Genomic DNA, 12,342 nt, shown 5'->3' on the forward strand with positions numbered 1-12,342 from the left:
TTATGAGTTAACTCTTATGCAAGACTTATTGATGCTTGTCTTGAAGTACTATTCATGAAAAGTCTTTGCTATATGATTCATTTGTTTACTCATGTCATTACCATTGTTTTGATCGCTACATTCATTACATATGCTTACAATAGTATGATCAAAGTTATGATGGCATGTCACTCCAGAAATTATCTTTGTTATCGTTTACCTGCTCGAGACGAGCAGAAACTAAGCTTGGGGATGCTGATACGTCTCCGACGTATCGATAATTTCTTATGTTCCATGCAACATTATTGATGATATCTACATGTTTTATGCATACTTTATGTCATATTTATGCGTTTTCCGGAACTAACCTATTGACGAGATGCCGAAGGGCCAGTTGCTGTTTTCTGCTGTTTTTGGTTTCAGAAATCCTAGTAAGGAAACATTCTCGGAATCGGACGAAATCAACGCCCAGCATCTTAGAATCCCCGGAAGCATCCAGAACAACCGAGAGTCGCCAGAGTGGACCACAGGGGGCCCAGGAGGTAGGCCGGCGCGGCCCAGGCCCTGGCCGCGCCGCCTTACCGTGTCACCGCCTCTTCGACCCTCTGACGCCGCCTCTTCGCCTATTTAAGCCCCCTCGACCTAAAACTTCGATACGGAAAAGCCACGGTACGAGAAACCATCCAGAGCCGCCGCCATCGCGAAGCCAAGATCTGGGGGACAGGAGTCTCTGTTCCGGCACGCCGCCGGGACGGGGAAGTGCCCCCGGAAGGCTTCTCCATCGACTCCACCGCCATCTTCATCACCGCTGCTATCTCCCATGAGGAGGGAGTAGTTCTCCATCGAGGCTAAGGGCTGTACCGGTAGCTATGTGGTTAATCTCTCTCCTATGTACTTCAATACAATAATCTCATGAGCTGCCTTACATGCTTGAGATTCATATGATGATGCTTGTAATCTAGATGTCATTATGATAGTCAAGTGGATTTTACTTATGTGGTCTCCGGAGACTCCTTGTCCCACGTGTGTAAAGGTGACAGTGTGTGCACCATGTGGGTCTCTTAGGCTATATTTCACAGAATACTTATTCACTGTTATGAATGGCATAGTGAAGTGCTTATTTATATCTCTTTATGATTGCAATGTGTTTTGTATCACAATTTATCTGTGTGCTACTCTAGTGATGTTATTAAAGTAGTTTATTCCTCCTGCACGGTGTAATGGTGACAGTGTGTGCATCGTGTAGTACTTGGCGTAGGCTATGATTGTGATCTCTTGTAGATTATGAACTTAACTATTACTATGATGGTATTGATGTGATCTATTCCTCCTTTCGTAGCGTGAAGGTGACAGTGTGCATGCTATGTTAGTACTTGGTTTGGTTGTGTTGATCTGTCATGCACTCTAAGGTTATTTAAACATGAACATCGAATACTGTGGAGCTTGTTAACTCCGGCATTGAGGGTTCGTGTAATCCTACACAGTTAGTGGTGTTCATCATCCAAAAAGAGGGTGTAGAGTCTAGCATTTATCTATTTATTCTGTTATGTGATCAAAGTTGAGAGTGTCCACTAGTGAAAGTATGATCCCTAGGCCTTGTTCCTAAATACTGCTATCCTTTGCTTGTTTCTTGTTCTCTTGCATTTGTCTTTGCTGCAATATTACCACCATCAACCACACGCCAGCAAGCACTTTTCTGGCGCCATTACTACTGCTCATATATATTCATACCACCTGTATTTCACTATCTCTTCGCCGAACTAGTGCACCTATTAGGTGTGTTGGGGACACAAGAGACTTCTTGCTTTGTGGTTGCAGGGTTGCTTGAGAGGGATATCTTTGACCTCTTCCTCCCTGAGTTCGATAAACCTTGGGTGATCCACTTAAGGGAAACTTGCTGCTGTTCTACAAACCTCTGCTCTTGGAGGCCCAACACTGTCTACAAGAATAGAAGCACCCATAGACATCAGCCATCAACTACCCTTTGTTGAATATCATGTGAGTTGCTATGCATGTTCGTCATGTCTGAAGTAAGGGAGATTTACCGCTAGAATGGTTAGAGCATGCATAATGTTAGAGAAGAACATTGGGCCGCTAACTAAAGCCATGATCCATGGTGGAAGTTTCAGTTTTGGACAAATATCCTCAATCTCATATGAGAAAATTAATTATTGTTGAATGCTTATGCATTAAAGAGGAGTCCATTATCTGTTGTCTATGTTGTCCCGGTATGGATGTCTAAGTTGAGAATAATCAATAGCGAGAAATCCGATGCGAGCTTTCTCCTTAGACCTTTGTACAGGCGGCATAGAGGTACCCCTTTGTGACACTTGGTTAAAACATGTGCATTGCAATGATAATCCAGGTAATCCGAGCTAATTAGGACAAGGTGCGGGCACTATTAGTATACTAAGCACGAGGCTTGCAACTTGTAGGATATAATTTACATAACACATATGCTTTATTACTACCGTTGACAAAATTGTTTCTTGTTTTCAAAATCAAAGCTCTAGCACAAATATAGCAATCGATGCTTCCCTCTGCGAAGGGCCTTTCTTTTACTTTTATTGTTGAGTCAGTTCACCTATTTCTCTCCACCTCAAGAAGCAAACACTTGTGTGAACTGTGCATTGATTCCTACATACTTGCATATTGCACTTGTTATATTACTTTGCATTGACAACTATCCATGAGATATACATGTTACAATTTGAAAGCAACCGCTGAAACTTAATCTTCCTTTGTGTTGCTTCAATACCTCTACTATGAATTATTGCTTTATGAGTTAACTCTTATGCAAGACTTATTGATGCTTGTCTTGAAGTACTATTCATGAAAAGTCTTTGCTTTATGATTCAATTGTTTACTCATTGCATTACATTGTTTTGATCGCTGCATTCATTACATATGCTTACAATAGTATGATCAAGGTTATGATGGCATGTCACTCCAGAAATTATCTTTGTTATCGTTTATCTGCTCGGGACGAGCAGAAACTAAGCTTGGGGATGCTGATACGTCTCCGACGTATCGATAATTTCTTATGTTCCATGCCACATTATTGATGATATCTACATGTTTTATGCATACTTTATGTCATATTTATGCATTTTCCGGCACTAACCTATTAACGAGATGCCGACGAGCCGATTCTTGTTTCATTGCTGTTTTTGGTTTCAGAAATCCTAGTAAGGAAATATTCTCGGAATTGGACGAAATCAACGCCCAGGGGCCTATTTTCACACGAAGCTTCCAAAAGACCGAAGATGATACGAAGTGGGGCCACGAGGTGGCCAGATGCTAGGGCGGCGCGGCCCAAGCCCTGGCCGCGCCGGCCTAGTGTGTGGGCCCCTCGCGTCGCCCCCTGACCTGCCCTTCCGCCTACATATAGTCTTCATCGCGAAACCCCCAGTACCAAGAGCCACGATACGAAAAACCTTCCAGAGACGCCGCCGCCGCCAATCCCATCTCGGGGGATTCAGGAGATCGCCTCCGGCACCCTGCCGGAGAGGGGAATCATCTCCCGGAGGACTCTTCACCGCCATGGTCGCCTCCGTAGTGATGAGTGAGTAGTTCACCCCTGGACTATGGGTCCATAGCAGTAGCTAGATGGTTGTCTTCTCCTCATTATGCTTCATTGTCGGATCTTGTGAGCTGCCTAACATGATCAAGATCATCTATCTGTAATGCTATATGTTGTGTTTGTTGGGATCCGATGGATAGAGAATACTATTTTATGTTGATTATAAATCTATGTGTTGTTTATGATCTTGCATGCTCTCCGTTACTAGTAGAGGCTTTGGCCAAGTTGATGCTTGTAACTCCAAGAGGGAGTATTTATGCTCGATAGTGGGTTCATGTCTCCATTGAATCTGGGGGAGTGACAGAAACCCCTAAGGTTGTGGATGTGTTGTTGCCACTAGGGATAAAACATTGATGCTATGTCCGAGGATGTAGTTATTGATTACATTACGCACCATACTTAATGCAATTGTCTGTTGTTTTCAACTTAATACTGGAAGGGGTTCGGATGATAACCTGAAGGTGGACTTTTTAGGCATAGATGCATGCTGGATAGCGGTCTATGTACTTTGTCGTAATGCCCAATTAAATCTCACAATACTCATCATATCATGTATGTGCATTGTCATGCCCTCTCTATTTGTCAATTGCCCAACTGTAATTTGTTCGCCCAACTGCTATTTATCTTATGGGAGAGACACCTCTAGTGAACTGTGGACCCCGGTCCATTCTTTAACATCGAATACAAATCTGCTGCAATACTTGTTCTACTGTTTTCTGCAAACAATCATCATCCACACTATACATCTAATCCTTTGTTACAGCAAGCCGGTGAGATTGACAACCTCACTGTTTCGTTGGGGCAAAGTACTTTGGTTGTGTTGTGCAGGTTCCACATTGGCGCCGGAATCCCTGGTGTTGCGCCGCACTACATCTCGCCGCCATCAACCTTCAACGTGCTTCTTGACTCCTACTGGTTCGATAAACCTTGGTTTCTAACTGAGGGAAACTTACTGCTGTACGCATCACACCTTCCACTTGGGGTTCCCAACGGTCGCGTGCTGTACGCGTGTCACATCTCATTACGAAGAGCTTCATACTCCCTCCATGTCATCACATCAGTTGCATCCTTGTTTTTCTGGTTAACAATTTTCTCATCACTAGAAGACATGGTTAGTAGATTAGTGCACTAAAACAAATAGATATGGTGGTACTCTCACAACTCACTCAAAACTGATAAGGAAAGGAAATCTTACCGCTCCAAAGTGAATTAGTATTGCTTACCACTTGTAGTGATGACTAGTGCACGGATGTAGCGAAGTGAATATCAAGGGTATAAGAACAATCATACGACAAAGCAGGGTATATGTAGGGCTGTAGGTGGGCTACCTATTTGCACCAATAACAAGCTCTAGCGCTGACCGTAGACAACCAATGATACTCACACAAGGCGATAAATGTGGCAATGCAACTATATGGATGAAAGGTTGCAATGCACTCGAGATACGCTAGCAAAGCTCAACGGGACACGCACAAGATTGCTCAACTACGGGTGCAGTTAAAGAAAACCTAGACCTTCACTTGATTCTACTAGCACTTCACTTTTCTTTTTGGAATTTTCTTTTTATCACACGCAGCTATGTAGCTTTTTTTGCTTTTTTTTTTCATTTTTCATTTTTTTTGATTTTATGACTCAACTCCTTGATAACACGACCAACAGATAATGCAAAGCACCAAAACCCTAATGAGCAGCCTGTCGAGCGGTAAAACTAGTCTCTTCTAGGGAAGTTCCTAGTCACTTATATCGAAAAGCTGTGGCTATGGTTTGGACAACACACTGTATGCTATGTGGACTCGGAGCAACAAAAACTGACTCTAGATGAAAGCGAAAACACAAACCCTGACAATACTAGATGGAAGAAAAAGATACGCAAAAACAACTACGAAAAGCAACTAAAACTCGAAATTAGTGCAATCTAAGGCGATGGAAAACCCTAACCCTAATATTTTTGGCTTTTTCTGGATAGGAAAAACACTCACAACTCAACTATGGGGTGGATTGTGGATGGCTTACCGAGGAAACGCTGAAATCTGATACCAAGATGATAAGGGGTGGCCCGATCTTCTCAGTAAGAAACGGTGGTGATGATGATCACGGGGTGAACACAGCGGAGATAACTTGATGATGAAGTGGATGATAACTTGTATGACGCAACGAGATCTCTCGATTGGTCCCTATTGCCAATGCAATAGCTCTCAACCCTGCAAGATATTCGCAACTCCACACACTTCCGCACGTAGCCGCCGACTACGAAGCGGTAAGTTGCAACCTTCTAATTCCCAATGGAACAACAGATCACACAAGACTTTCGGATTTACACCAAATCAATGCAATATGGTGTAGGGATTCAATAGAGTTGCAAAGCAATCAACTATGAACTAGGGTTTATCTTAAACGTGGTCTAAAGCTATTGTGGGGGCGTCCTGGGCACTTATATAGGGGTTCAGGATGACCTCAGGTCGAAAAATAACAAGAATAACCGACCCAGATCGGGATCTGGTCGAGACAGACTCGGACACGGCCGGCCTGGGGGGCGATCGACAGGGTTGGGACCGGGCTGGTCCGGTCGGAACCGGGCCAGGCACCGGGTGGCAACCGGGCGGAGCGTCCAGGCTTACTGGATAGTGCCTAGTTGGCACAAGTGGGAAATCGGGTCGGCGCCGGGCTGGTCCGGCGTGGCACCCGGTTGACCGGGCCTGGGATCGGGCGAGCCGGCGTGGCGGCCGGTCAGACCGGATCTGGCGCCGGCATGAGCTTGTTCTTCTTCCCTTGCGCATGCCTCCCTCTCCTCCCTCGCGCTTCCATGGGATGTCTTCATGTCCAGCTTCATAGCCAGCTTCACGTCCAGCTTCTTGTCCAGCTTCTTGTCCAACTGCTCCTCTCCTCCTAGTGCGATGCTTGCTCCCTCCTCATACCTGATCGTACATAAATAATAGGACTTAGGCAGTATAAAGTTCTCATCGATCAAAGTATCACTTAGGAACAATGAATGGATCGTAGCGAACAAGAGGGGGGGGGGGGGTGAATGGTTTGTGACGCCCCCAAACCGGTATCCTGAGGATTCCAGCGATCCCGCCGAAATCCGCACGATATCGATCCAGAGACGCCCTCCGACACGACGTGCGCGACAAATCACACACGTGATGCCAGAGGAATTAACACGAGCGGTAACATTACAACATGATTACAATAGAGCCCACAAGATACATATATTACAACGACTCCAACGAGTCAAGATACAAATATACAATACAAAGATCCAAATCATACAGAAGATCGAATATGTCCGAGTACGGACAAGATACAAATTGGACTAAGAGTCCTGAAGATAACCAGTGGCGTCCATAACCCTGCCCAGGCCAAGCCGGAAGGGTAACCTTGCTAACGTCGTCATCTTGTACCTGTCAAAGTCGGGCCATCGGTTGCCGACAAGAGGGAGGAAGCAAAAAAGAAAGGGGAAAAGGCGAGAGTAAGTACCAAGGAACGAACTCCGGCACGTACTTAGCGAGACTAGAAATGGCTATGCTCGCCGGGCGAGTATAATATATATATCGCCGGGGGCTATATGGTAGGTTTAGCGGCAGCAAAACTATAACCAATAGAGACACGCTACAACATCCGTCTAATCAGATAAGATAAGAGAGCGCACACGGTGACAGATAAAATACTACACAAACATAACCCAGCCGATTACACATATCCCCTTCAACAATTGCGAAGAGGCAATGTGAAATGCACTCAACGGTGGACAAGTTTTATTAGGTATCGGTTGTAGTAATGCTATATTACTACGCAAGTTATTAGCAGATTATTAGCAACAAGATAACGGTGTAAGTTGTTCTATGATCAAGCTATACAATTCCAAGTCGTCCATAACCGCGGACACGGCTTATCGATAAGATGTACACCCTGCAGGGGTTGCCCAAATGTAACCATACGCATGCTCGAACCCACTTACTACAGGTGGAGTCTCACATCAAGACCGTTCCCAATGCAAGAGAAAGTTTAATGGGAGCCACCCAACTAAGCGACCCGTGACGAAGTTCGGCCGTACTCCGATACGGACCCAGAGGTTGCGATGGCGTCCAAGGCGGGCACTAACGACCGGCCAAGGATAAGTCGGCACGCAATATGAGTACAGTACAGAATATAAACACCCGAAGGCAACAGGAAGTAAATCGTGCATCGTGCATATGAGCAAATAAAACCAAGGTTGTGGCTCCCAATAAACAGACTCGAGGAAAGGTAGTGGGTGATGGGGGTCCCACTCCCCCACGTACGGGTAGAGCGCTCAATCTCGGAACAGATAACAAGAACTCGGGTCCTAGGGGACATTAGCAAGTCAAAGTTCCAATGCTTTCGCAAAGGGGCTCACAGATGCCTCTGCTTACAATTTTAGTTGTTAACAATAAAGTAAAGCATGAGTATCTCCAACAACTGATATAGCATGTGATAACCTCCCAACAACCCAACATATCCCGATAACAGATCGAGATAAACAACAGAGCCTAAACACGCCTACGACTCGCAAGGCTCAAACATCAAGCAACGGCTATGGTTAAGGAATGATACATATAGGATTATTATGGTAAACAAGTGGAATAGGACATGTGACTCGATAAAGAATCGCAACATAAGGATATCAATGCGAGGGAGAGAGTAAAATAGGTGAAGAGAGAGGGCTCGCCTGTGAAAAGCTGCAGAAGAACTTGTCGTATCTCACAACACCACTTCGTGATCCTATCCGGGAAGAAGCAAATGCTGGAACAGACAACGGATGCAAACTTACTACTACAGATGAAGAACCGGCATGATGAAGATGATATGCATGACATGGCATAGATGGTGCAATGCAACTTATCATATTAATCGGAGTCGAAACACCGGTCAAGCAATTAGGTTTGGAGTTGCATTTCTACCGACAATATTAAATGTTGATTAGCATTGAAACACATGGCATGGGTGAGCTACTTCAATATTAATCGGAGCGAGGAACCGTAGCCGGTAATTCTCAAATACTCCGCGTTTAATTATTATGTGTGATGCAAACTATAACGGGAGGACATGATGCGAGATGCAAACAATTATATGGATGGCATATTCATGTTCTTCACATTTTTCTGATTGAAATGGACATACAGTTTGTTTGATTTGGATTTGTAAAAGTGCAATTATGAAAGAATTAGAAAACCATCTGTTTGCAAAATTTCTGAAACTGGAATTTTGGATTGAGCTGAAAACTGTTTACACCGGCTGAACTAGCCACAGACACAGGCAAAGAGTCCCTCCAGCCACGTCAGTATCCAGCGTGGAAAGAATCAAAAAAAAAATTGGTTTTACTGCGCGCCGGGAGGGATTCAACCTCAGGCCGCTCGGATCAAAGAAAAGGGTTGGTGCCAGTGGGCTGCCGTATCGGAGTTGATAGAGAAAGGAATGCAAACAAGGTATAGTGGGGCGCCGAAGTTAACTGAATTTTTGACACTTGAAACTGAAGATCGACAGCGTCGTGTTTCAGTAGATGGCGATTTGCACGGATTTTAAAGCTGTGTCTGAGACGAATCTGGGCACGGTTTTGAGCGAAACAAAAGACGTTGAGAAACAACGCAGTGGTGCGCTTCGAAGGATGCCAACGGATCGTGCTTAAGTGGTCGTGAACGCCGGTGAGCTTCGCCGGGAAACGAGACGGCGAAACAGCGACACTGGACCGAAAACTGAAAACAGTTTCTGGACCGAACTTGGGAAGACGATGACGACGCCGTTACTGCTCCGTTTTGAGTGATTCAAAATCCAGTAGATAGCTGGTGACGTGCTGCATCTAGAGAAACAAGAAGGTCGTGCTGAGATGGACTGTGCCGGCGAGGATCTGCGTCGAAAGTGGCCACCGTGAAACAGATCAAAACTGCACGTTTTCGTTTTCGTTTTCAAATCGATCTCTTTCTCCCGTCGTCGATCCAGCGACCATGCAGAGAGGAGGAAGGAAAGAGGGTGTGCTCACCCTGGGGTGGTCGGTGACGAGAAGGAGGGGCAGGTGGAGCTGCTGGCGTTGAAGAAGAAAAGTGGCCGGGGTAGACGACATTGCAGATGTGGACGAGGGCGAGCAGCTGCGGTGTCTCCGGCTCCGCGAAGACGACGAGGATGGAGGAGAGGGGACGGTGGTCCGATTTCACCGCTCAGGTGAGCTCGTCGGCGACCAGATCCTGCGGAGGAGAGCGGCGATCAACGCCGGTAGCACGGAAGAAAAACGCAGAGCGACCACGAGTGGCACAAGAGGGCGCGGAGCTCACCAGGCGGCGTCGAAGACGTCCGCGACGGAGGCGTTCTGCGGCGTCGTGAGCGAGGTGGAGGCGCGAATGGCGCACGGATGATACGGAGACCGGCTGTGACTTGCGGACGTGGTCGAGGACGGAAATGAACCATGGCTGTTTTTCTCTCGGATGTACGAAGAAGAGAGCGAACAACGAGGGAAAGAAAGGAGTGGCGGCGGAGAGGAAGGACTGAATGGAGCTAGGTTTGGAGACTCTCTGGGTGTAGCTTATAAGGGAGAGGGGTGCCGCATGGGAGCCGTCCCATCGCTCGACAGCGACTTGCAGATGCTCGGATGCGCTGCCGTACAGGAAGAAGGAGAAGTTCATCGATGAAATTTTGGTGGGCTGCTAGAGATTGGCCAAGGTGGGCTGCCAGAGATGCTGGGCCAAGTGGCCGGAAGGTTTGGTCTGGGCTTGCTTCGGGAAGAATCAAAGGCAGCTCAAAGCAGGCTAGCTACTGCCTCTTCGCTATTTTCTGGAATTTGCAATAATGCAAGGAAAACAAAGGGAATGAAAAGAATTGGAGCGTGAAGAAAAAGGAGATGAAGGAAAGATTCAAGAGCAAACTTGAAAACAATATTTTGAACCAAAACATTTTTTTACAAGATTCCCGAAATAATTTTTATTTGGTTTTATATAAATAAGAATAAGGGTGGGAGGGTTTTATAAAACCATATGAGAAGAAACAACAAATTTTTTTTATTGGAAATAACTTTTGATTGATAAAATCTTGTGTGGATGATATGATGCATGATGCATGATGGTGCATAAAATAAAAACAAGCAATTCTATTAGGGGTACTACCCGGAGCCGTTACATTCGACACCACTAACAAGGGATCGCGCCCCGAGATCCCACCTCAAGGCACGTGGGAGAGAGGTGAACTATCGGGTCTTCGGGCGACGTGTCGATCTCCTCGACACCACTAACAAGAAGTCTTGCTTCAGCTTGGGTGGTCGACACCACCAACAAGAAGTCGTTGTTCCGGTGACGATGATGACTCCGGAGAAACAAAGGAAGGAGTATGATCACACAGATCCACCAGTTCAAGTAACAAGAGCGAAAAATAAGAGTAGTCGGTATGGTCATGACTCCATCCCGCACTCAAAGTATTACTACGCACATGAATAGGAGAGTCGTCTGTGACTCCCAGAATTCTAATTCACGACATCGTCAAGCATTGTCAGCGAAGATTCAATGGAGCCGATGAACAAAGAATTGTAGAAAGATGAGAGAGGCATAAATGACATCAATGGAGAAGACGAAGGTTAGCCGCCGGTGATGTTCTTCTGTCAGAAAGTCTTCAGAGATCGGTCCTATTAGGTTAAGGCAAAGATCGTCCAACCCACGTCGGAACCTAAGACTCAAGAAATAGATAAGAGAAGATCCAAAACTCGCAAAGGTAAGATGAGAAAGAATTTAGATAAGGAGAAAAATCAGAGCTAATCAGATCTATCCAACGAATTTTTAGAACATAGGTTTGACACGCTAAACTGAAGGACCATTGGCAAGGCTATCCTACAGGCTGGACTAGTGGGGTACCGTCAACCTGAGCTCTGATACCAACTTGTGACGCCCCCAAACCGGTATCCTGAGGATTCCAGCGATCCCGCCGAAATCCGCACGATATCGATCCAGAAACGCCCTCCGACACGACGTGCGCGACAAATCACACACGTGATGCCAGAGGAATTAACACGAGCGGTAACATTACAACATGATTACAATAGAGCCCACAAGATACATATATTACAACGACTCCAACGAGTCAAGATACAAATATACAATACAAAGATCCAAATCATACAGAAGATCGAATATGTCCGAGTACGGACAAGATACAAATTGGACTAAGAGTCCTGAAGATAACCAGTGGCGTCCATAACCCTGCCTGTGCCAAGCCGGAAGGGTAACCTTGCTAACATCGTCATCTTGTACCTGTCAAAGTCGGGCCATCGGTTGCCGACAAGAGGGAGGAAGCAAAAAAGAAAGGGGAAAAGGCGAGAGTAAGTACCAAGGAACGAACTCCGGCACGTACTTAGCGAGACTAGAAATGGCTATGCTCGCCGGGCGAGTATAATATATATATCGCCGGGGGCTATATGGTAGGTTTAGCGGCAGCAAAACTATAACCAATAGAGACACGCTACAACATCCGTCTAATCAGATAAGATAAGAGAGCGCACACGGTGACAGATAAAATACTACACAAACATAACCCAGCCGATTACACATATCCCCTTCAACAATTGCGAAGAGGCAATGTGAAATGCACTCAACGGTGGACAAGTTTTATTAGGTATCGGTTGTAGTAATGCTATATTACTACGCAAGTTATTAGCAGATTATTAGCAACAAGATAACGGTGTAAGTTGTTCTATGATCAAGCTATACAATTCCAAGTCGTCCATAACCGCGGACACGGCTTATCGATAAGATGTACACCCTGCAGGGGTTACCCAAATGTAACCATAC

At 45.6% G+C, this 12,342-nt stretch overlaps 1 long non-coding RNA gene across 1 annotated transcript; it reads right to left on the bottom strand.

Annotated features, from left to right (window-relative positions):
* Window positions 1–6,746: 6,746 nt before the first annotated feature.
* Window positions 6,747–10,079, bottom strand: LOC127317225 (uncharacterized). Its single transcript, XR_011748739.1, has 4 exons — window positions 9,847–10,079; window positions 9,558–9,759; window positions 8,250–8,323; window positions 6,747–6,963 (listed from the first exon to the last, which is right to left on the bottom strand). It is a non-coding gene; the product is annotated as an uncharacterized lncRNA (long non-coding RNA).
* Window positions 10,080–12,342: the final 2,263 nt, after the last annotated feature.

The sequence above is a fragment of the Lolium perenne genome, chromosome 7, assembly GCF_019359855.2.
Source record: "Lolium perenne isolate Kyuss_39 chromosome 7, Kyuss_2.0, whole genome shotgun sequence".
In the NCBI taxonomy this organism is placed as follows: Eukaryota; Viridiplantae; Streptophyta; class Magnoliopsida; order Poales; family Poaceae; genus Lolium; species Lolium perenne.